The 24,603-nt window shown below is 44.6% G+C and overlaps 1 protein-coding gene and 1 long non-coding RNA gene across 13 annotated transcripts in view; one reads left to right on the forward strand and one right to left on the reverse strand.

Moving 5' to 3' along the window:
* SFMBT1 (Scm like with four mbt domains 1) overlaps positions 1 to 23,525 on the reverse strand; it is a 131,548-nt gene extending 108,023 nt beyond the window's left edge. For 2 of the 12 annotated variants that reach the window (XM_045493171.1, XM_045493165.1), the window contains exons 1-2: positions 22,760 to 22,995; positions 10,310 to 10,438 (exon numbers count right to left, since the gene is read on the reverse strand). The gene's annotated coding sequence lies outside the window, so the exon portion shown is untranslated. Of the gene's footprint in view, positions 1 to 168; positions 194 to 10,309; positions 10,439 to 21,366; positions 21,811 to 21,853; positions 22,069 to 22,759; positions 23,015 to 23,427 lie in introns of those variants that run through there. The other 10 variants (XM_045493172.1, XM_045493160.1, XM_045493162.1 and 7 more) reach the window with 9 other exon arrangements.
* LOC123605741 lies at positions 23,505 to 24,316 on the forward strand. Its single transcript, XR_006715867.1, has 2 exons — positions 23,505 to 23,636; positions 24,085 to 24,316. It is a non-coding gene; the product is annotated as an uncharacterized LOC123605741 (long non-coding RNA).
* The last annotated feature ends 287 nt before the right edge of the window (positions 24,317 to 24,603 follow it).

The following is a 24,603-nucleotide window of genomic DNA, read 5'->3' on the forward strand; positions in this document are numbered from 1 at the left end:
AACAGCATCCCTCTGTGTCAAGGGCAGACTTGGAAGCAGCAAGGGCAGAAAGCAGGGGACCAGTTAGGAGACTACTGAAACAGTCCAAAGGAGACTGGATGATAGCTAGGACCAAGGTGGTGACAATGAGGATGCTGAGCAAATTCTGAATAGATTGTGAACTCCTACCTCATCCTTAAAAAGTCAGGGGCTGGTCCGTGAATCTTGCTGGAATTCACACAATAGAAATTCCTATAGGACTCCTACCCAGTGAGAATATAATAGCTTTAGCCAAAGAAAATTAAATTGTAAATTAACATTCTGCAATAGTCAATACAGGGGAAAACTATGTATAACATGATACGGTTATAATATTTTTAACATTTTTATAGAAATGTAAAGAATCAATATAGAAATACAGAATTTATAGTACCTATAAATTTAGCTGACCAGATTAAAGTATTACCTTATTAGCTAATTTCTTTTAATTTTTTTTTAATATTTATTTTTGAGAGAGAGAGAGAGAGAGGGAGGGAGGGAGGGAGGGAGGGATAGAAAGAAAGGGAGACACAGAATCTGAAGCTGGCTCCAGGTTCCAAGCTGTCCCACCAGAGCCCAATGCGGGGCTTGAACTCCCAAACCGCAAGATCATGACCTGAGCTGAATTTGGACGCTTAACTGATTGAGCCACCTAGGTGCCCCATTATTAACTATAGTTCTAAGAGAAAAATAATCATATGTAAATTTTCTAGAAAGCAATGAGAAATTTTTCTTTCTTTTTTTTTTTAGAGAGAGCACCAGCACGCACATGAGCCAGAGACAGGCAGAGAGAGAGAGAGAGAGAGAGAGAGAGAGAGAGAGAAGGCTCCACGCTCAGTGGGGAGCCCAATGTGGGGTTCAATCCCATGACCCTGGGATCATGACCTGAGCCAAAGTCAAGAGTCAGACGCTCAAGTGATTCAGCCAACCAAGGGCCTGCAATGAAGAATTTTAAAACTAGAAGAAATCTGAAAGTCCCATTCCCTTCATTTTTGGATGAAGGCAATAAAGCCTAGATATAAATGAAGCTTGGTCTTTCTTCATGCACCAAAACATAGTTTAACAGTGGATGGAAATATTTCTGAAATATATCTTTACTTTCTTGTATGTTTAAGAGTGAGGGTCCTGGACACATTCTCAGTTTTCCTTGGTAACTCCAGCCTCTCAAAAGAACCCTTATGTCCAGCCCCAAAGTAATGCTGGGCTTTTGCTAACTGCTGCCACCACTATCTCCACTCATAGTCCTCCCTGCTGAAAGGGTCTGCTTTGAACATGAGACTGGAAACTAGTTCAGACCCATTCATAAACAGAAGTGAGACGAGGTAAGAACCAAAGAAGAAAAGTCAGCTTTGGTACACAAGCTTTATAACAATTATTGCCAACACTTAGAAATGGATTTTGCTTGTTAAAGGTGTTGGGCTGTGTTGTGGGAACGAAGCTTGCCCCCAAATGGATGGCTGGAGCAACGACGTATGTGCAGTCCTTTAGAGAAAGTTCTGCCCCAAAATGTAATTCATCACTCCTAAGAAAGCATAAAGTTTAAAATTATTTAAAGAAAAATTAACTTTTGACCATTAGTACTACAAATATCACCACATATAAAAGCAAATTGCTGGGACACCTGGGTGGCTCAGTCAGTTAAGCATTGGGCTCTTGATTTCAGTTCAGGTCATGATTTCACCGTTTGTGTGTTCAAGCCCCCCATCAGGCTGAGACTGCCTGGGATTCTCTTTCTCTCTCTCTGCTCTTCCCCACTCGTTCCGTTTCTCTCTCTCTCAAAATAAACAAACTTTAAAAACTTAAAAAAAGAAAAAGAAGCAAATTGCCAAGGTAATATTTACTTCTCAAACAAGAACTTAAAAGTATAAATAGCAGGGTCACCTGGGTGGCTTGGTCCGTTAAGCATCCGACTCTTGGTCTCTGCTCAGGACATGATCTCACTGTACGTGGGATGGAGCCCCAAGTCGGACTCTGTGCCGACAGTGCAGAGCCTGCTTGGGATTCTCTCTCTCCCTCTCTGCCCCTTCCCCATGCACATGCATGCTCTCTCACTCTCCTCTCTCACACTCACTCTCTCTCTCTCTCTCTCAAAAATAAATAAATAAACAAACAAACACCCAGAAAGTATAAATAGGAAAAGTAACAAGCTTTAACAAACAGGCACTTCTTTTCATCTACAACCTACCCCACCAAAATTCTCTAGTCAGCTGACATAAACTTACATTTCTGGTCCCCTTATTACCACTCTACCGAAACTAGTTTATTTTAAAAATTAATAATAAAAAAAAGTTTAAGATTAACCTGTATTGGAAAGGGAAGATTCACAAAACTGAGAACCATAAATCGAAACAGTTAAAATGACTCACATATAAGCACTCAACATAATAAGCTCCCTCAGCAATTAAAGAGCAAATACGGGAGCTCAACAGATAACATAAAGTACAAAGTTTGGGGCCCACTAAGGACATAATATAACTCTTGCCAAGCTGCACGCTCACAGCCAGAGGATGAGTTTTCCCTCCACCCCCATGTCCTGACTACTACACACTCCTCCAATTCCAGGTGGGTCCCTGTAGGCCTAAGTTCCAGATGTGAACAGCCCAGGACACATTAGAGCTAGCTCTTTGCTTCCTCTACTGCTTTCAAAGAGAAAGAGCTAGAAGGAATCTCACCAGGGTTAAAGCTTTTAGGAGGAAACAGCGCTAAAGATAAAGGCTTGGAAAGGGATTTTTAAAGGAAAAGTTCAGGGTTATTTTCTTCTTTACACTGAGCACTTCTTCCATTAAAAAACCAAATAATTTAGTTTATCACAAAGTCTTACACTAACAATACATGAATAAGTATTCACTGATCACTCATTCCCTGACCTTTCCTCCCACAAAAATGATTTCCCAAAACAATACCCTGTAAGACATCAGCCCCTCCCACACCCCTGCCAAAATACATTCCACGGCAGGCACTCTGTACCTCTTTTGACAGCACTTAAACACCAGCTATTCCATGGCATGTCTTACCACAGAACCCTAAGCTTCTCCAGGGCAGGGAGCTCACTCCACTTGGCATTCCTTAAACTCCTGACACTAATGCTTCACACTTCATAGTAGCTATTTAGCCATGGTATCATGGTTACCTCTGATTCAGTACTGAGGGGAAAACATACAACTTTCTACAGCAGCAATAACACTCCTGCCACCAAGGAGGAGCACTGCCACCATCACAAGAGAAAGAAATCCGCCTACCTTGCCTCAGGTCAGTACCTCGGACTCGTCCTAGGGTGCGCACTAGCCAATCGGGAGCACCTTTTTCAACAAGAATGAATGGAAGAATCTCAGAGCCCGTTAAAGCAGAGTCCCTGTATAAATGTATCGGGCATTATCCACAAGTAATCGGCTTGCACTTCAAATTCTTCAAGTGAAAACATGTCTTCAAGCCACCTGTTCTTTAAACACTCGATGGTCCAACTCACCAGGCTCTCCTGTGGTCTTACAAAGCCTTTCACAAGATAAAGAATCTGACTAACCTACTGATTTCTATACTTCTCATATCCCTTCTTGTAGGCACCTTTAAAACTTGCTTTCTGACATAGTATCTGATACTGTGTGACACTTTCTTCGCCACAACCCAAGTCTACAAGTCACAGCCTTCTGCCTGCCTCCATAGGTCAGAACTATTCACTAGAACATAAAATAAGTGGCAGAAAGAAGGCCACAGCAGAGCAAACACACTTGGCTCAGGAACACCCAGGGGCACCCTTAGTGGCTGACCATCACTACAGCCAAGAGCAATGTTGCTCACAGACCACTAGCACATGCCCACCTGCCTGCCACTGGCTCAGCGTGCACGTCCTCTGAACACAGGACACAGTCATGGGTTAGGACCGTACGAACGCAAAGAGAAAGAATACACTACCAAGAACTGTCACACATGTTTTGAGGGAAGTATTTTAGAAGCAACAGCAGTACAAAGAGGAGACACTGATGGGGGTATGAATATGTGCTCTGAGTAGTGTTCTGAAGTGTCATAACTAAGAACTCGGACTACTGGGATATACTGAGTTGAACAGGGTTCAACTACAGAACGCATCAACATTCCAAATTCAGTTTCTTCAGAAATTACTGTACTGGAACCAAAGCATCATGTTTAAAGTTCCTTGCCAAGTAGCTCAAACAAAAATCAACTGGTTTTTATTTTTTAATTTAGGTACATATCTGCCAAACGAGCAAAGGAACACAAATACACTTCCAGAAAGTGATATAATTTGTTAGCCAATCCATGGTGCTGCAATTGTCTCAAAACCAAAAACCAAAACAAATTATCTAAATTTGTAACGAGCAGCATGCGCTCAGGGCTTGGACTCTAAAGGCCTGGTCCACACGTCAGCAGGCTATGGACATCTACGGACATCTACAGAATCTGCAGACGCTTCAGGAACTCAGTCTGCAGCACCTCTCCTGCAGCAGGGAAAGGGCAGAGAGTGGCAGAGCAGGCAGAAGGCCTCTACATGACTCTGCCTCCTACTACGCTTACTCCACTGCACCCACTTCCTCTTTTCTCTGGATTTGGGGGACAGGGACGGGTTGGAGAACATTTTTCTACAGATACGCTAACTCAGAAAAAAACTTTAAATATTACAAAGCTCATCTTAACCCAAGCACATTCAGTTATCATTAATCCATGGTACTGTTTGTAGCATTAAAAAACTGGAAATAACACAAAATGTATACAAATAGGGAACTGGCTGAATAAATTAACATGCATCCTGGGAGCACCTGGCTGGCTCAGTAGGTAGAGCATGCGACTCTTCAGCTTGGGGTCATGAGTTCAAATCCCATGTTGGGCATGAAGCCTGCTTTATTTTTTCTTAAAGAAACATTTTTTTTAACGTTTATTTATTTTTCAGAGAGAAAACGTGTGAAAGCAGAGGAGGAACAGAGAGAGAGGGAGACAGAGGATCTGAAGAGGGCTCTGTGCTGACACTGGAACAGCCTGACATGGGGCTCGAACTCATGAACTGTGAGATCATGACCTGAGCTGAAGTCGGTTGCTTAACTGACTGAACCACCCAGGCGCCCATGAAGCCTACTTTAAAAGAAAAAGAGGAAGAAAAAGAACAAGGTGCATCCAATGTAACAGACTCCTAGATAATCATTAAAAGAATGAGGCAGGGGGTGCCTGGGTGGCTCAGTCGGTTAAGTGTTGGACTTAGACTCAGGTCATGATCTCACAGTGCGTGGGTTCAAGCCCCACATCAGACTCTGTGCTGACGGCTCAGAGCGTGGAGCCTGCTTCAGATTCTGTGTCTCCATCTCTCTCTGCCCCTCCCCCACTTGTGCTCTGTCTCTCAAAGGTGAATAAATGTTAAAAAATAATAATAATATAAAAAAAAGAATGAGGCAGGGCTTTGTGTACTTTGATATACCTCAGATATTTTAAATGAAGGGTACCGGTGCGACTGGGTGGCTCAGTTGGTAAAGCACTAACTCTTGGCTGTGGCTCAGGTCATGCCCGCCGTTAGCACAGAGCCTGCTTAGGATTCTATCTCCCTCTCTCTGTCTCCCTCCTGCTTGCTCTCCATCTCTCTCAAAACAAATAGAAATAAACTTAAAAAAATATAAAAATAAATGAAAAGAGCCCTACCAATTGTTTTTTTTTTTTAAGTGGGTAGGGAAATATATGTTTTTATACAAATAGAATTTTTCTGGAAAGAAAAAAGAAAGTAGGAGTAACAGTGGCCTACAGAAGGGACCGAGGGTCTCAGTAAAGGAGTACACTTTTTCACAATTTGAAAATATTTTACTAGGTACACGTATCCCTGTTAAAATTAACAAGTCCTTAAGTCTGTGATTATGATAAAATTAAAGCAATGGAAGAGAAAGTGTTGCTATTAAAAGCAATCTCAGGGCGCCCAGCTGGCTCAGTTGGTAGAGCATGTGAGTCTGATCTCAGGGTTGTGAGTTCAAGCCCCATGTTGGATGTAGAGATTACTCAATGATAAAATCTTAAAAAATAAAAATAATAATATGCATCTTAAAAAATAAAAATAATAATATGCAATCTCTTCTTTCTTATCCATCTCTAATTCTTTGCGGAAAAATTTGAATTTATTTAAACAAGTGTGGAGTGGATATACAGAGGTCCACTTTACCTTCCTCCTCCAAAGCCATAGCCAATTTCTTGCCATAATGTTAAAAAAAAATTTTTTTTTTCACTTGCTTCTCAAACCAAGATGCAAAAATCTCCTAAATGTCTGGCTCTAATGTAACTAAAGTTTAAAGGATTCAAACACATTAGTAAGTCCATAACTAAAGTCAGTTACATTTCATATGTTAATATTGTGTTCTAATCAGATTTTATGAGGAAACAGTTTCACTGAAGATCTTCTTATCTCTAAACTTACAAAGAACTTTAGAATTTCTGAAGAATCCAAATTTCCTACTCACCCCAACAAAAGTCACTTCAGTAAAAAAACTAGAGGGTTTCTCCCTATAGCTTCAAAATTTCCAAAGCTTCTCCAAAGCAGGACTGGGGAGAGGGACTGCAGATAAAGCTTCAGTAAGCATGTCCAACTCTCCTCCACCTCTGCAGATGCCTTCCCTGGCCTCAGGGACCCCAGAGCACCGATTCAGTTAACAACAGTGAGAGGACAGCGGATCTGCTCAGTCTGATCCCAAAGCTCAGCATGGGGCTCACACACCTGCCAGTAACAGGCTCTCATCAGTCAGTCACACCTGGGCAAACGAAGTGGCAGGTGGCACAACCTCACCCCCACACAGAACCAGACTGCTGACCACCTCTACAACTACTACCAGAAAAAGTAAAGCAAATGACTGTAACTAATGCCCTCCAACTGGATTTTTACTAATGGAAATATATTTGTTGAAGACCTATAGATGTGCAGTTACCTTGGAAAAAATGCTAAGTTGAAATAATGACAATGAAGTTAAGGAAAGAAATTTTGCTAACCTAAAACATTAACCAAAATAGATACTCTAAGCAGCAAAATGCTGAGTTCTCATGAAAAAAATTCTGAACATCCAGAATTAAACTATATAACACTGTACAAAAATCTCTGGACTCTGGGGGAAAAAATGACTTCCTAGATCATCTACAGGTTGGTTGTTTATTCACACCTCCATTTAACATAGATGTATTTGCCATGCACCATCTCAGTAGCAGGCACGCCATGCTGGTTAAGACAGACCCAATTCCTCCTCCTGCACTGCTGGTGGGGATGCCAAATGGTGCAGCCACTGTGGAAAACAGTATGGAGGTTCCTCAAAAAGTTACAAATAGAGGGGCGCCTGGGTGGCGCAGTCAGTTAAGCGTCCGACTTCAGCCAGGTCACGATCTCGCGGTCCGTGAGTTCGAGCCCCGCGTCGGGCTCTGGGCTGATGGCTCAGAGCCTGGAGCCTGTTTCCGATTCTGTGTCTCCCTCTCTCTCTGCCCCTCCCCCGTTCATGCTCTGTCTCTCTCTGTCCCAAAAATAAATAAACGTTGAAAAAAAAAAAAAATTAAAAAAAAAAAAAAAAAAGTTACAAATAGAACTACCCTATGATCCAGCAATTGTACTACTGGGTATTTACCCCCAAAATACAAAAACATTAACTGAAATGGATACATGCACCCCTGTGTCTATTGCAGCATTATTCACAAAAGCCACATTAGAGAAGCAGCTCAAGTGTTCACTGACTGATGAATGGGTAAAGAAGATGTGGTATGTACATACAATGGAATATTACTCAGCCCTAAAAAAGAATGAAATCTTGCCATTTAGAACATGGATGGAGCCAGAGAGTATTATGCTAAGTGAAATAAGCCAGTCAGAGAAAGACAAATACCATATGATTTCACTCATATGTGGAATTTAATAAACAAAACAAACAAGAAAGGGGAAAGAGCGAGAGAGAAAGGGAGAGAGGCAAATCAAGAAACAGACTCTTAACTACAGAGAACTGATGGTCACCAGAGGGGATGGGGTAGGGGATGAGGGAAATAGGTGATGGAGATTAAAGAGGGCACTTGCTGTGATGAGCACCAGGTGTTGTATGGAAGTGTTGAATCACTGTGTTGTGCCCTTGAAATTAATATAGCATTCTGTTAACTATACTGGAATTGAAATTAAAAACTTAATTAAAAAAAAAAAAAAAAAAAGACCCAGTTCCTGTCTTCATGAAGTTTACAATAGTATATACAAGAACAATGCATCAGGGCATTGTCGAGTTCTCCCACAAGGAGCAATAAGGAAAAACATCACTGGAGTAGATTTTAATATTCTCTACAGTGTGCCTTCAAAGCATATACAATAAATTAAATTTTTTAATTTAGATGCAAAAGTGAGCTGAAAATAAGATAATTTCATATAGTGATAAATGCCATAAAGAAAACCAAACAGCCATATGAAAGTAGTACCTGGAGTGAAGGTAAGGATATTGAAGCAAGTTTCACCCCTGAGCTGAAGCCCCTATCATCCTATGATGAAAAGGAACTAACTATAATAAACTTGGTGTGCTTGGAGGGACAGAAAAAACATGCGAAAGCAGTGGAAACATGGCAGAGACGGGTAGGGGACAAATCACAAAAGGCATTACAGGCCACAAAAGGAGTTTGGATTTTACTGTAATGACTACGGAAAGTCACTGGCAGGCTCTAAGCCTGGAAGTGACAAGATGGAATCTGACTAAACATGATAGCTTCTTGTTTTGCACACAATGCATTTTCGTGGGGAAAGAAATGTTACAGACGGTGGTACTGCAATGCTGCCTGTGTGCCTCCATCAGCCGTAGTTACCCACCACCTGCTCTCTGCTAGGCTGTGCGAGGTACTGATGGGGAGGAAAACACGGTCTCTGACCTTGAGCTCACGTTCTGGTAGAGATGAGAAACACTGAATACATAATTACAACTGTAATATTTGTAAGAGTAGAATACTAGCACATGAGCACCCAGGGTAAAGGGTAGTTAATGTGGCCAAGAGCAGTCTAGGAAGGGAGACCTCACACACGACTGGAGTCTTACAGGGCAAGCAGGGATTTCCTCAGTGCATTCCACTCTGCACAACACCCAAGCCACTGGTGGGACAGAAGAAAATGTAGGGGCTGTAAAGGCTCTTTCTTTTAAAATATATTATATAGAATTTTTATGGTGGGATGGTGGGGGGGGGAGGTGTTAACACATAAAACTTGCAACTGTAAGTTCACAGCTACTGCTTAAATAAAATTTTATTAAAAACTTCAAAAGCACAAACTTCCAATTATAAAATAAATTAAGTCCTGGGATGTAACGTACAGCACAGCGATTATAGTTAATAATACTGTATTGCATATATGCTAAGAGAGTAAATCTTAAAATTTCTCATCACACACACACAAAAAAAAGCTTTGTAATTGTGTGTGGTGAAGAATGTTAACTAGACTTGCTGTGGTCATCATCCCCTGATATATACAAATATTGAATCATTGTGTTGCACACCTGAAACCAATACAATGCTGTGTGTCAACCATATCTCAATTTTAAAATTAATTATCTTTTAAAAAGAACTTCAGGGGCGCCTGGGTGGCGCAGTCGGTTAAGCGTCCGACTTCAGCTCAGGTCACGATCTCGCGGTCCGTGAGTTCGAGCCCCGCGTCGGGCTCTGGGCTGATGGCTCAGAGCCTGGAGCCTGTTTCCGATTCTGTGTCTCCCTCTCTCTCTGCCCCTCCCCCTTTCATGCTCTGTCTCTCTCTGTCCCAAAAATAAATAAACGTTGAAAAGAAAAAAAAAATTAAAAAAAAAAAAAAAAAAAAAGAACTTCAATTATGTGGTGTTCCCGCCACACAAAAATGCAAGTCTACATGTCACTTCAACAAGTGGATCTGTGCTGTGTGTGTGTGTGTGTGTGTGTGTGTCTGTGTGTGTTACTCGTCATGAGCTGAGATTAAAAACTTGTTTTATTATTTTTTTAAGTTTATTTACTTATTTTGAGAGATGAGGCAGAGAGAGAGGGAGAGAGAGAATCCCCAGCAGGCTCCATGCTGTCAGCGCAGAGACCACTGCAGGGCTTGATCCCACGAACTGCAAGATCATGACCTGAGCCAAAATCAAGAGTCAGACACTCAACCAACAGCACCACCCAGGTGCCCCTAAAAATTTTTATTAATACCAACTTTTCTCTTAGCCATTTTTATACTCTCCCCATCTCAAACAAAAACAGGCTTTCATCAAAATTTTCAAAGAAAAAATCCAAATACTCTCCACTTAGATTCAAAAAGGATTAACTATTTCCCGATTAGCTTTATCTGTGTATACGTACGTACATGTATGTATACTTCCTGAGCTATCTGGAAGTATTGGAGACATCATGACACCTCACCTCTAAACGCTTAAGGTGCTGTCCCCCAGGAATAAGGGCATTCTCCTATATAATCACAATGCCATTAGCACACCTAAAAAAAAGAAAAAGGAAAAATAATCAACAATTCCTTAATATCATCTACTATCAGGTACCTAGTTTTAAAAATATCTAAGTATGAGGGTGCCTGGGTAGCTCAGTTGGTTAAGCATCCAATTTTGGCTCAGGTCATGATCTCATGGCTTGTGAGTTCAAGCCCCGTGTTGGGCTCTGTGCTGACAGCTCAGAAGCTGGAGCCTGCTTCGGATTCTGTGTCTCCCTCTCTCTCTCTGCCCCTCCCTCACTCATGCTCTGTCTCTCTCAAGAATAAACATTAAAAAAATAATTTAAAAAATTTAAAAAATAAAAATATTTAAGTATGAAGAAAGGGCTTTGTTGAAAACCTTACTGAAGTATTTTAATAAACTGATTAGATTTATTACTTGTATTTCATTATTTTTCATTTTTAAATGTAATAATACTTTATGAAATTTAAGTTAAAAATCAAATATTCAAAAGTCAACTTTTTAAATTTTTTTTTTTTTTAACGTTTTTATTTATTTTTGAGACAGAGAGAGACAGAGCATGAAGGGGGGAGGGGCAGAGAGAGAAGGAGACACAGAATCGGAAGCAGGCTCCAGGCTCTGAGCCATCAGCCCAGAGCCTGACGCGGGGCTCGAACTCACGGACCGCGAGATCGTGACCTGGCTGAAGTCGGACGCTTAACCGACTGCGCCACCCAGGCGCCCCAAAAGTCAACTTTTTAATATTAAAAGTGATTATGGTAATTGAATACGACAAAAAGCATGGAAGTGGCACACGCAAGATTGACGTTTCTGAAGTGCTGTGTTAGTGGAAGGACACTCTAGACAGAGGGACATCCATGGAAAAGGATTTGCAGAAGAGCAGGGTCTCGGTGCGGCTGGGGGCGGGGGGAAGCATGTGAGAGAGAGGGAGATGAGCGGGACAGGTCACACAAGAGGAGCTCTTCGAAGATTCTGCATGCTTTCCGGAGGAGTTTGGACTTCATCCCCACTGGCAGTGAGAGTTCTCCATGATAAAATCAAATTTGTTTAGAGAGCTCTATCTGGCCACAGTGACAGATTAACTGGAGAGCAGGGAAGATGGGGGGGGGGGGGGGGTACCATTTGGAGTCAATAGAACAATGTTTACATTTTTCACTACAAATACTTAACATTTTAGTAACACTGTGGGTTGAATAAACCTGCTATACTGGTCAAGGGACAAAACAAAAACAGTAAAATTAAACTAAGTTTATCTTGAATGTTCATGTTACAGAAATACAGCTTTAAAGACAGAAAAGTACAGTCAGAAGAGACACGTAAATTTTGAAAGAAGCCGTTGGGCACTTCTGAAGGTTTCAGCATTTAATGGAGCTGGCTCTTTTAATACCCAGTTTCACTTTCCAAAGTGGCTTTCCGTTTCCTTGGCAGATTCATCACTGGCACTAATTTTATGTTTATCAGTCACAATTAAAAATTTCCAAAGGAAAACCAATGGGAAAGAGGTGGGTGCAAAACATAAAGCGATTTTCAAATACACAGAGTGCCCTCAGGGCAGTACTAGAAGTAACTGCAGAAGCTCCCTGTACAGAGTCCAGGCACCGGATGCCAAATCTGCCCGGAGAAGGAGGTGGGGGGGGAGAGGGGGAGGAGGGGGGAGGGAAAGGAGGGAGGAGGAGGGGGAAGAATGGGAGAGGGGAGGGGGAGGAGGGAGTAGGAGGGGGGAGGAGGGAGGAGGGGGAGGAAGGAGAGGAGGGGGAGGAAGGAGAGAAGTGGGGAGGAGGTGGGAGGGGGAGGAAGGAGAGGAGTGGGGAGGAGGTGGGAGGGGGAGGAGGAGGGCAGCCCTGGGAGGCTGGCTAAGCAACAGGGCAGGATGGGATGCTAGCCCTTTACTCCCTTCCCCCAGGAGACCTCTAGTTTCATTTAGGTTACATATCAGGCTTCCTAGAAAGATTTCATTTGAACAAAGGGTTCCATAGGTTTAAAAACGTTTGAAAGCTAACAAGTCTGAATTGCATGAACGTTCTTAAGTCAGAGGCTGGTAACTGAAGAAAACTGAGTTCCACGGGAGAGCTGCCGCACGATGAAACAAACACCATTACTACCATCGCTGAGGAGGAACGTAGAGAAGGAGATCTCGGCAGACAGGCCTACTGGAGGAGTAGCAGCTTTGGAGTAGAATAAGGAATTGTTTTGGACCTGTGCATTTTGAGGGACCAGTGGGGCATTCAAATTGGAAAGGTCCAGACAGTAAAGGACATGTGGATACAAAGCTTAACAGAAAGGTTTAAGAGGGCTAGGTAGTCTAAACGTGGATGAATCCACCAAGAGAGCTGTAAACAGAGAAACAAGGGTGGCTCTGAAAAGGTCATGGAAGGCAAAAAGAAAAGGGTCTTCCTCAAGACAGGACCCTGTGGGGCCATCCACACACAGGGCCACTTTAGGAGGAGACCCTGAATTTGCAATAGCCTGTGTCCGATAGCAGAGAGGGCACAGGCTAGACTGGTTAGAAATGGTTTTCTACAAAGCGGAGGCTACAGAAGGGCAAGGGGGTAAGAGTAAGGGTACTGGCTAGGAAGCAAGTGAAAGACTGGACAATGGGTCCAGATCTGAAGGGGCTGGAACTCAGAGAAAAAGGAGATCACAATGAAATGGGGAGTATGGAAGCCTCCTGAGGAGGCTATAGAAAAACACCACACCAGCATCTAAGATTTCACTAGTAGAGGTATTCTGGAAAGAGCTCCTTTTAGACATGTTAATAGGAAGCCAAGATGAGGGTAAAGACTGGGCGGGGACATTGGGACAAGGTCTTCAGAACCCTGTAGTGCCTTAAGGCCCTGGGTCTGGCAGCAGGAGTCATGCAACCCTCCTCAAGCACTCGTTGCAAAAAAGGGAGATCCACCCTACAAGGGAAGGCCGCAAGAGCCCACCCAACTCTCCATTCCCTTGTCATGCCCACTACTGGCAACCGGATCTGACAACTGAGTCATTTAAAGCTGCTCTCAGTTCACCCTGGAGACCCTACGTGCCCCTTAAGGAAAAAGCACCCTCCCACCCCTGTAACATCTAGGAGCAGATCTGTTTCCCAATTTATATACAATGTTATTTGTATTAATAATAAAAACTATGTACATTTTAAATGTAAATATAACTCATCATTGAAGACTGGGAAACCAGCTTTAAAAAGGAAACAAAATGGGGGGCGCCTGGGTGGCTCAGTCGGTTGGGCGTCCGACTTCGGCTCAGGTCATGATCTCGCGGTCTGTGGGTTCGAGCCCTGCGTCGGGCTCTGTGCGGACAGCTCAGAGCCTGGAGCCTGTTTCGGATTCTGTGTCTCCCTCTTTCTCTGACCCTTCCCTGTTCATGCTCTCTCTCTCTCTGTCTCAAAAATAAATAAATGTTAAAAAAAAATTTTTTTAAAAGGAAACAAAATGGAAAGAATAAACATTAATTACATTGAGAAGTTGAGGGGTTCAAATATCATAAATGACCATAATCACAACAACAAAACACTCAAAGTTTTTCAAATTTCTACCTTTAGTTACCAGACTACCTACTCCTGCCCATTTTGCTCAATAATAAAAATGAAAAAGAATAAAAAGGAAACTATACTCCTGGAAAGAACACCTATCTACTAATTTTTTTTAAAAAAAGGAAAGGATGGGACGCCTGGCTGGCTGGGTTGGTAGAGCATATGACTTGATCTCAGGGCTGTGAGTTCAGGCCCCGTGTTGGGCAGGAAGCTCCCTTAAAAAAAAAAAAAAAAAAAAAAAAAGAAGGTCTCATCTAACAGTTTACTCACAAACACCAATGTTTATTTTAAAAAATTAACAAACTGACTCTGGTGTATAAATTGGGCTTTTCAAAATATCTAACTGACAATTCAGGAGCACCAATGATCCACAATAGGGAGAGAATGGTGTGAAAGAGGTGCTCACTACTGTCCTAGGAACGGTATCTGTCAAAGAAACTGACACATTCAGAAAAACCCTACTAACTCTAGGAAGCAACTAACCACTCTGATTTCCTTAAGAACTGAGCAGTAAGTTAAGGCACCAAAAAAAAAAAAAAAAAAAAAAAAAAAAAAAAAAAAAGGAAAAGGAAAGAAAAGAAAAGAAAAAAAAATCAGGCGTCCATTGTCAATTTTTCAAGGGTTTCAAGAAAGATAATCAAAAGCAGCCTTGTCAAGAAGGCAGTCGTAGGAGCGGTGATCAAGAAATGCCCCAAAGTATCTGCCCTCTTCCAGTAACAGAGTATTCAGGAGACTCACCCATGTTTACTACACTAATACAGGCATTTAAACAATAAGAGTTAAAACAACAGTGAAAGAAAAAATGTACAGCTCTATAGCCATTCTGAAAGTGCTAACTGTTCAACGTGTAATCCTTAATTCTGTCAAACCTGCTTTCCCTCTATGACTGGATATCTGTATTTCACAAATGCAAAGTTAAAGTAATACAATAAATTTAAAATATAAAGCATTATTTATGTAGTAATATTGTTAAGTAGATTATTGAGCCTCTTTAAAAACTCACTAGTTTTCCATGAATACAGAAATGAGATGTTAAATATGGCAAAACCTCAACTAACCGGAACAGCTGGTCAATGAGTCACTGACTAATCATGCCTCTCAGATAGCTGAAGGCCTATTTACAACTTCAAATACGCAAACTTTTTTGGTTAACTGTTCTGGATAGATGTTTTGACCCAGACCTACACTGTGAACACGTGATTACGCGGTAAGATGTAATCCTAAGACACACAGGGCTCTCTGTTCCACCCAAGTGAGACCCCAGACTGCAGCAACCCCTGCTTCTACGCTTTCCCGTCTTCTACCCCGTTGGCACAGTCTGCTTCCATCCGTCTCTGGCATCCCAATAACCAAGTGTGTCAGGACCTGGTTCTCCCAGCTCTGCCGGCAACCTACAGAGTTCTTCCACGCAAGATAAACGAGTCCTAGTGTAGAAACCTAGAGGTTTCTGTGACCTCTATTTTACATGCTGTGAAAATACATTTTTAAAAATGTACTTCCTCAAAAAGAAATTCTGATGCACATGCTACAGTACCTATGGATGACCCTCAAGGACACTACGCGGAAACAAGCCATTCACGAGAGGACAAAAACAGTATGATTCCACATATATGAGGTGGCCAGAGTAGCCAAGTTCGTAAGAGGGAAAGTAGAATGGTGTTTGCTAGGGCCTGGCAGGGAAAGGGAAATGGGAGTTACTGTCAGTGGGCTCGGAATTTCAGTTTGGGAAACGTTCTAGAAATGGATAGTGGTGACAACTGCCTGCACAACATCGTGAATGTATTTAACGCCACTGAACTGTACACTTTAAAATTGTTCTCTCTCTCTCTCTCTGAAAAAAAAATTAAAAAAAAAAGGGAGCACCTGAGTGGCTCAGTACGTTAAGTGTCCAACTTTGGTTCAGGTCATGATCTCACGGTTTGTGGGTTTAAGCCCCGTGTCGAGCTCTGTGCTGACAGCTCAGAGCCCTGAGCCTGCTTCAGATTCTGTGTCTCCCTCTGTCTCTGCCCCTCCCCTACTCGCACTCTCTCTCAAAAATAAATATTAAAAAAAAAAGTAAGTAAACAAATAAAATGGTGAATTTGGGGGCACCTCGGTGGCTCATTAGCTTGAGCGTCTGATGTCAGCCCAGGTCATGATCTCATGGTTAGTAAGTTCAAGGCCCACATCAGGCTCACTACTGACAGCACAGAGCCCACTTTGGGTCCTCTGTTCTCCTCCCTCTCTGCCCCTCCCTCACTTGCGTGCATGTTCTCTCAAAAATAAACGTTAGGGGCGCCTGGGTGGCGCGGTCGGTTAAGCGTCCGACTTCAGCCAGGTCACGATCTCGCGGTCCGTGAGTTCGAGCCCCGCGTCAGGCTCCGGGCTGATGGCTCAGAGCCTGGAGCCTGTTTCCGATTCTGTGTCTCCCTCTCTCTCTGCCCCTCCCCCGTTCATGCTCTGTCTCTCTCTGTCCCAAAAATAAATAAACGTTGAAAAAATAAATTGTAAAAAAAAAAAATAAAAATAAAAATAAAAAAATAAATAAACGTTAAAAAAATGGTAAATTTTAAGTTATGTATATTTTACAAGCAAAATAATTAAAAATTTTTAATATAATGAAGATTTACTTCCTCACTGTGTTCACTATGTTCTAGACAGGTGACATGCTAAGTGATTCTGTGTCTTCTTCATTCAATTACCCCAAGAAGGTTATTTATTTACACACAAGCAAAAATGAGCCAAAATGGTACCTTAAAATTATGATTCCAAATTACCATACATTGTTTTTCACACGGAGAAAGTATGCTTTACAGGAAATGACCCATTAGAAAGACCACTAGTAAAAATTCAGAGGCCAGAAAGCACTCTAATGTGGGCAACAAATAGACGGGAAAAGAATGCAAAACTAGCAGTAGCTCATAGGGAGCCTTACCACTGAGGAGATGCTACACAGTGACCACCTCAAATGTTTTTTTAAAACTCTGCAGGAGGGGGACACCCGAGTGGCTCAGTCAGTTGAGTCGGACTTCAGTTTAGATCATAACCCCACGGTTTATGGGTTCAAGCCCTACATTGGGCTCTCAGCTGTCAGCACAGAGCCCACTTCAGATCCTGTCTCCCTCTCTCTGTCCCTCCCCAGCTCGTGCTCTCTCTTTCTCTCAAAATTAAAAAAATGTAAAAGGGGGGCGCCTGGGTGGCGCAGTCGGTTAAGCGTCCGACTTCAGCCAGGTCACGATCTCGCGGTCTGTGAGTTCGAGCCCTGCGTCAGGCTCTGGGCTGATGGCTCAGAGCCTGGAGCCTGTTTCCGATTCTGTGTCTCCCTCTCTCTCTGCCCCTCCCCCGTTCATGCTCTGTCTCTCTCTGTCCCAAAAATAAATAAACGTTGAAAAAAAAAATGTAAAAGGAAAAAACTATCCAGGGTAACAGAGTGCCTGGATGGCTCAGTGGGTTAAGTGTCCAACTCTTGATTTCAGCTCAGGTCATGATCTCACAGTTCATAGGACGGAGCCTCGCGTCAGACTCTGCACTGACAGTGTGGAGCCTGCTTGGGATTCTGTCTCTCCCTCTCTCTCTCTCTCTGTCTGCCCCTCTCATACGTGCTCTCGCTCTCTCTCATAAATAAATAAATGAAAAAAAAAACTATTCAGGGGCACCTGCGTGGTTCAGTTGGTTGAGCCTCCCCAACTCTTGATCTTGGCTCAGCTCTTTGATCTCAGCTCCTTCCCTGCTTGTGCAGTCTTTCTCCGTCTCTCAAAATAAATAAATAAACTTTTAAAAAATTAAAACAAAACTATTCAGTGTAAAAAAAATAATTTGGAATCCAAATCAAAATATTTGTTGGTTAACACTGTCAACTGAACGTCAGCATCAGAAACTCTTGAGGTATTTTAGTAGTTGCTAAACTTCTCTGCCCGTTCGTCTCATGTTGTCACTCCAAGTACGTTAACTATCTTGCACTTGCAACTGCCGACAAACCACCTTCCATCTCTCATCTAAGACCCTCTCCAAACGTCATCTCAGACTAAAACCAACTTTCCCAGAACAAACAGGTACTCTGAACTGCCCTATGCCAAATCGGTTTAGCAACTAACCTTTCTCGAGATTAAGCAAAAGTGTCAAAAAGAAACCTACACACAACACAGTCCACCGTTAGAAATGCCACCTCGGGGCGCCTGGGTGGCACAGTCGGTTAAGCGTCCGACTTCAGCCAGGTCACGATCTCGCAGTCCGTGAGTTCGAGCCCCGCGTCAGGCTCTGGGCTGACGGCTCAGAGCCTGGAGCCTGTTTCTGATTCTGTGTCTCCCTCTCTCTCTGCCCCTCCCCAGTTCATGCTCTGTCTCTCTCTGTCCCAAAAATAAATAAACGTTGAAAAAAAAAATTAAAAAAAAAAAAAAAAAAAAGAAATGCCACCTCATAGCCTCTCCCTGCACAGCCAAATGCCTGACTCTGATGGTACCAAACTTTCAAACCACAAAGTTCGGTACTTAGTATCTTTTAGCACAACATAAAGACTACATCTTTTGTTTTTTAATTACACTCTTGAGTGATCACCTAAAGACTAAGAGAGCTCAATAAGGTTAAAAACATCCTCTTGGATAAGAGACTAGAAATTAATTATATACAAATCTTCAGGTGCCTCTGAATTACAGGCAAAGGTTTACATCCAAACTTGTTAAAACTTCTGCAGTGAAGTCATAATTTTTCTATTAATAACTTGTCTTTGTTCTTATTCTCTCTCCCACTTTTGTAAAATTTAAAAATGAACTGGCAACAACCTGACCACATCCTTTTTATTTTAAATCATTTCCAATGGGGCTAGTACCACTTGAAGAAACAGAATCCTATCAAAATCCCACTCCCTAAAGTATAATGGTTCAAAATCTCCCCATAACCAAAATCCCCATAACCAAAATCCCCATAACCAAAATGACCTTCGCCCAATTTAACAACTATGTATAAGGAGAAATATTGTTTCAATTGCAAAGCATCCCAGTTAGGTAACAAATGCTACTTACAGAAAGATAACTGCCTGCCCTAACAAAGCTATACCATTTACTGATCATGTGCTCTTTATGTACAAAAATATTTGGCATTCAAAATACCTGCCTACATAATGGTCTGCTTTTTGGATCATATTCATTTATTTAACATGAGCATAACAGGAAGTCTTAATAAAAAGGTCAATGAAGTTTTGAGAGTCCACCTGTTCTATAGACTTTAAAGTCAAACGATGTCTGTATCCATACCCTCGTTCAGTAGCTAAGCCCAGTCTATCACCACTGTGAAAGCAAAAGTACCCTACAGAAGCAGCAAGTTACGGACAGGAAAACCATTTTTAAAGAGAAAAATTAAAATTCAAAGGAACAAATAATAAAAGGGGAAATGACCTTTCCTATGTATTTTGTTTCTCATTTTGCATCTTTAGTTGCAACTCTCAAAATTTAACAAGGTTTAAGTTAAACAGTTGATCATGTAAAAGCTAAGAAATCTCTAAAAAAAAAAAAAAAAAAAAGGCATACACACAACCAGTGGATCAATTACTAAGTGATGAATTACTGTCTTAACTAATGATGCTATGAATCTTGGAGTAGAGTAACCAAACCTAGCTTAGCTGTTGGCTAGTTAACTGACTGGCTTAGTCACAGAAAACAATTATTCAGCGAAATCCATTTCACAAAAGAAAATCTTTTTCTTTTAAGTTTATTTTTTTGAGAGAGTGCTCGCGCAGGCACAAGTGGGAGAGGGGAAGACAGGGAGGGAGAGGGAGAATCCCAAGCAGGCTCCTCATTATCAGCATAGAGCCACATGCGGGGCTTAAACTCACAACCCTCAAGATCATCACCTGAGCCAAAGTCAGATGCTTAACTCACTGAGCCACCCAGAAATCCCCAAGAAAATCTTTGAACTTAGTGGACTATGCCCCATACATCACTACCACAGGCCTTAGGCAGTTCCCAACTGTGTATCACAAAGACATCCTTGCAATAAAAAACACAGGCCATCGTGAAGAATCGACAAGAATTCACTTACAACTTCTAACTCCTCTCCTTCAGAAGCAGAAACAAGAAAATGTACAGGAATATATTAAAAGGCATTTGGGAAGAGTAAGCAAATTGCTGAAGTACTTGCTTCAGTGAAAAAACAAAACAAAACAAAACAAAAACTTCCTAGATGGCTAATACAAAAAGGTATCCTAATCATGTTGAAATAAAAAAAATAATCACACTTGACATAATTTTTAGTTACCTTTTGTTTTTGCTTTCATCACTAAAGTTTTAATGACTGGATAAGCCAGGCGAATATCCTGCATATATAAATCAAGTTAATTGCTGTCATTTAAAAGGTTGTTAAAGCTTTATGCCCACATTCTTTAATTCACTGAACTTTAAAAAATCAATTTTCATTCAATTTTCTCAGCAAATTGTAGGCTTTAAGGAACTGATTCATCTACTAACACCTTAAACACTTATTTGTTGGGAAAGTTCATGATCCATCCTCCAAGCCTACTATCTAGAAATACCTCAGTATTCCAAAAATGGGAAGTAACACACTGATACTGGGCCTGTGACCACAAGGATGCCCAACAACCACAGATCCAAATCTGCAAAGCCCTGCTTCAGCTGAAAAGTGGCCTTCCGACTAAGAAGTTTCCTGGGTCAGAATTTTTTGTTATTCTAAGCAGTAACAACCATTAAGAATTTTTATAAAAGCATTTAGGGTCATGGCAAAAATGACCATAACTCCAGATTTACACACCTGTTGTCCTTTAGCTTAGTATCACCCTCACCCTCAAAAGGGTCCTGTTACGAAGCAAAACGCACTAGTGATGCCAGAAGTCAGAACTGTGGTGTCCCCTTAGGGAGAGGGTACATTCCTCTCTTACTCATGAGAGGAATGTAAATGGAGCCCATTGGGAGGCTGAAAATTCTGTGAATCTTGATCTGAGTGTGGTTATCAGGGCATATGCATATGCATTTAAGGTCTTACTGTAAATCAGACCTCAATTTAAAAAAATTAAATAGAATTTTTAGAACACGCTGAATAAATTTGTAAATGTCTGTGTTCAAATAATAAGTGATATAAAATAATCCTAGGTGTAGCAACTAAGATGTTTTTTCCAAATGTATTTTGATAAAGATGTTATGTATATTTACTGTGAGCACTTTTATGTAAAACCTGTCAAAACACAGACCATGATTTTTTTAATCTCTCATTTTAAAAAGTTGCCAAATTTGAGATCTGAAAGCATGCAGAAAGATGACCTATTCATCCTCTGATTTTGCGAATAAGGAAAACCAAATCTTGAGGGTAAGAACCATACCGAGATAAGGCAGCTAGTCAATGACAACAGTAGTAACAGAACTGTTTCCTGATCTTGAGCCACTCCCGTTTCCACCAGGCCGTTACTTTTGTGACACTGTAAACAAATATGAACTCTGGATCTACCTGTGGCCTAGAAGGATTCAACATAGCCTTCAAAATAGCAGACCAACGGGCCCCAAAGTGTATACACAAAGACACGCTCATCTTCCTCCTCTCAAGACAGTTGGCAAAGGATTGATCATATTTTCAGGCAAGCATTTTTCTTGTGATGCAATCAAGTGTGACATCTTTAAAATGTCGTTCAAGAGGAAAAGGTATATGCAGGGATTGGCAAAATCCATCCTATTTCCTTTCAAATCTCTTTGATGGTTACTTGGTTCAGAATACTGTGTCACTAGGTAGGACTCATGAAAACATCACTTGGGGCCGTTCAGGAGCACGGCTTGGAGTGACCCGCTGGGAAAAACCCTCACTGAACAAAAATCTTGTCTTTGCCTTGGGTGTCCTACCCAGCTCCCTGCACATACCAACACTTGCAGGTGACCTGTGCCTTACAGCTTAGTTTTAGAGCCCAGTGAAGAGCTGACATCTTGCTGAAAACTTAACATACATCCTTTCCGCGGGAATTTATTTCTGTTCTCACAAGGCGTTTCTGCTCCCCACAGAGCAGGCCTTGCTTCTCAGGACTCTCTGCTCGCCTCTCCACAGCCTCTTCTTCACGGTTTAAAACGAGACTTTAAGAACAGAAATCGAAACGGTCACGGCCCTCCCGAGCGAGCGGGTCCGGCTGGGGTCGGGCGGCGGGTGCCCGGCGAGCCCACCGCCAGCTCGCGCGCGGCGCCAGGGAGGCCCGACGCACTCCACCACACCGGCCCGAAGCAACCGGTTGCGGGGGCCGCCAAACGCTCCGCAACAGCGCATTGGCCACCTCGGCCCTCGGAAGTTCGGACCGCCGCGAGGGCAGCACGTCCCCGGCCTCAGCTGCGGGTTCGCGCCCCGGCCCCGGAGCGAGCCCGGGGGGCGGGTCCGCGGGGGCTCGGCGGGCGGGAGCGCGGGACGCGCGGGGAGGGGCGCGCGGCGGGCCCAGAGCTCCGGGGAACTTGGGCGCCCGCCGGTGCCGCCGCCCGGCCACTTTCCTTTCACGCCCCCGGGGCTGCCGCGCGCCGCGCCGCCCTCCCGGGGCCGCCGGCCGCCGCGGCCGCTCGCCGCCGCGGCGAGGCGCCCAGGCGCGCTCCTGCAACCCGGCCGGCCGGCGCGCGGGGCCGCGGGGGCGCGCGAGGCCGCGCGCGGGCGCCGCGCTGCCCCCCCCCCGCCCCGCCCCCGCCCCCAACGTGCCGCCGCCGCCCGTTGGCGCCTCAGCCGGCGCGCCCGCCGCCCGCCGGCTGAGGCGGTTTTTCGTTGGCAAAGTTGCGCGGCCCCCTCGAGGGGGGCGCCGCGCGGTCCCCCGCCCCAGCGCCGCCGCCGCCCCTTCAGGCCGCCGCGCGGGAAGGCCCAGCTGGCGGCCCCGCTTTTTTACCTGCCGGGAGTTTTCGCGCGCGCCCTCGCTCGATCGCTGGCTTTTCCCTCCTCTCGCGCCCGTTTTCTTTCTTTCTTTCCTTCTTTTCGCTTCCCCGCGCGGGCGCTTTTTCCGCTCGCGCCGCCCGCGCTCGCCCGCTCGCGCCCTCCTTCCTGCTGGGCTCGGCGGAGCGGGGCGGCCGGCAGCTCTCCCCGCCCCCCTCCACCCGCGCTCCGGCGGAGGCGGCGGCGGCGGCGGCGCTCCGCGCTCCGACTCATTCCAATATGGCACGGGTGCAGGGCGCATGCGCCCGCGCCCCCCCCCCCCCATTCCGCGCTCCTCCCGGCAGCCCGCGCCCCTCGCGCCGTGCGCGTGGCGCCCCCGGGCCGGGCCTCCCCGAGCCGGCCCGCAAGTCTTCCAACCCGGCTGGGGCCGCGCGGGATGCGAGGCGTTAGGGGAGTGAGGGGCCGGGGTCGGGCGCCGCCGGCTACCCCCGCCCCTCGTGCCCCGAGCCACAACTTGCCACGGACATCCCCGAGGCCGTGGCGTGGGGCACGCGGCGGAGACTCCGGCCCCCGACGGCGCGGCGACCCCGTGCGGTCGGGCCCCGAAAGGGAGACGCGCCCCAGGGACCAAGCACCCACCCTATCCCTTCTCCGACCCACGAGGGAAGGGCCCTCGAGTCTCACCTCCGGCTGTGCAGGGAGCCCAGTGGTGTCCGCGGGTCGGTCCTGGCGCCCGGGCCGGACGAAGCGCGCCGCTGTCGTCCGCACGTGACCGCCTCCGGCAAGATGGCATTAGCGGAGGAACGGACGGAGCCGCCACCGATCCCAGATGTGCGCGCGTGTAGCAGCGGGAGAGGGCTGCGTCCAGCCGCCTGGCCCACGTCGGGAATCTGGTGCGTCCTTCCGAGACCTGGAAGGGCACCCAAGTGCCCCTTGTCTACGAAGTCGGCCCCGGGCCCCCAGGCGCACTGGGTTTCTCCAGGCTTCCGCAGGAGGCGCCCTGTAAATCCGAGTTTTCCAGCCGCTCGGGGCCCCAGCGAGGGGGCACAAGACGGCTGCCGAATTCGGGCAGGAGAGCTGGGGGCCCGGGGTTGGGACAGAAGCTTAAAGGTGGCTGCAAGCCGGCCCCGCAACCCGAGGTGCCCACAGGCTGTTATGTTCTCCGAGCTCGCCCCTTCCCCAGTGAGCGCAGATGCCCGTGGGACAACCATACCCCTCCCCTTCTGTTATGGAAAGTTCCCTCCGGAAGGAGTCCACATGCCGCAGAGACCCAGGAGTGTCCGGACTCCCGGGCCCAGGGAGAAGGTCTCGGACAGGGCGCTGATGTCTTCTACCTTTCAGGAAGGAGGAGGCGCCCCCACTGCAAGAACGAGGTTTGAGGTGCCAAACGCGGGCTCAGGCCACTTCCCGCTGACCTCACTACCGTGCTGGGAAATATTACCCCACTTTACAAACTTGCCCAAAGTCCCGCTGCTGGCTGGATTTGAATCCAGATTTTTTTAAACCACCACTTGAAAGACAACTGACAACCAGAGAAAGAAAAATGTACAAATAAAGTATCCATAATACTAGGGAAAGCATAAAACCTTCCATCTATATACATGTCTTTACATAGTTGCAAGCAACCACACATTTTCTTTTGTGTGTGTTACTGCCACTTAACATTTTCTTTTGTTCTTGGTTCATTCTTAAAGTGTGCAGGTATCCTCATCCATTCACTCAGTCTCCTAATATGGTATATTTGGATTCTTTACCATTGTTTGCTAATATGTCCTTTCATTCTGCACTTGGGACAAATTCCTGGCAGTTGAGTAAGCAGGTACAAGGCAGAGGGGTTTTGGTCCACAGTGCCCCAGAACT

Source organism: Leopardus geoffroyi, chromosome A2 (assembly GCF_018350155.1).
Source record: "Leopardus geoffroyi isolate Oge1 chromosome A2, O.geoffroyi_Oge1_pat1.0, whole genome shotgun sequence".
Taxonomy (NCBI): domain Eukaryota; kingdom Metazoa; phylum Chordata; class Mammalia; order Carnivora; family Felidae; genus Leopardus; species Leopardus geoffroyi.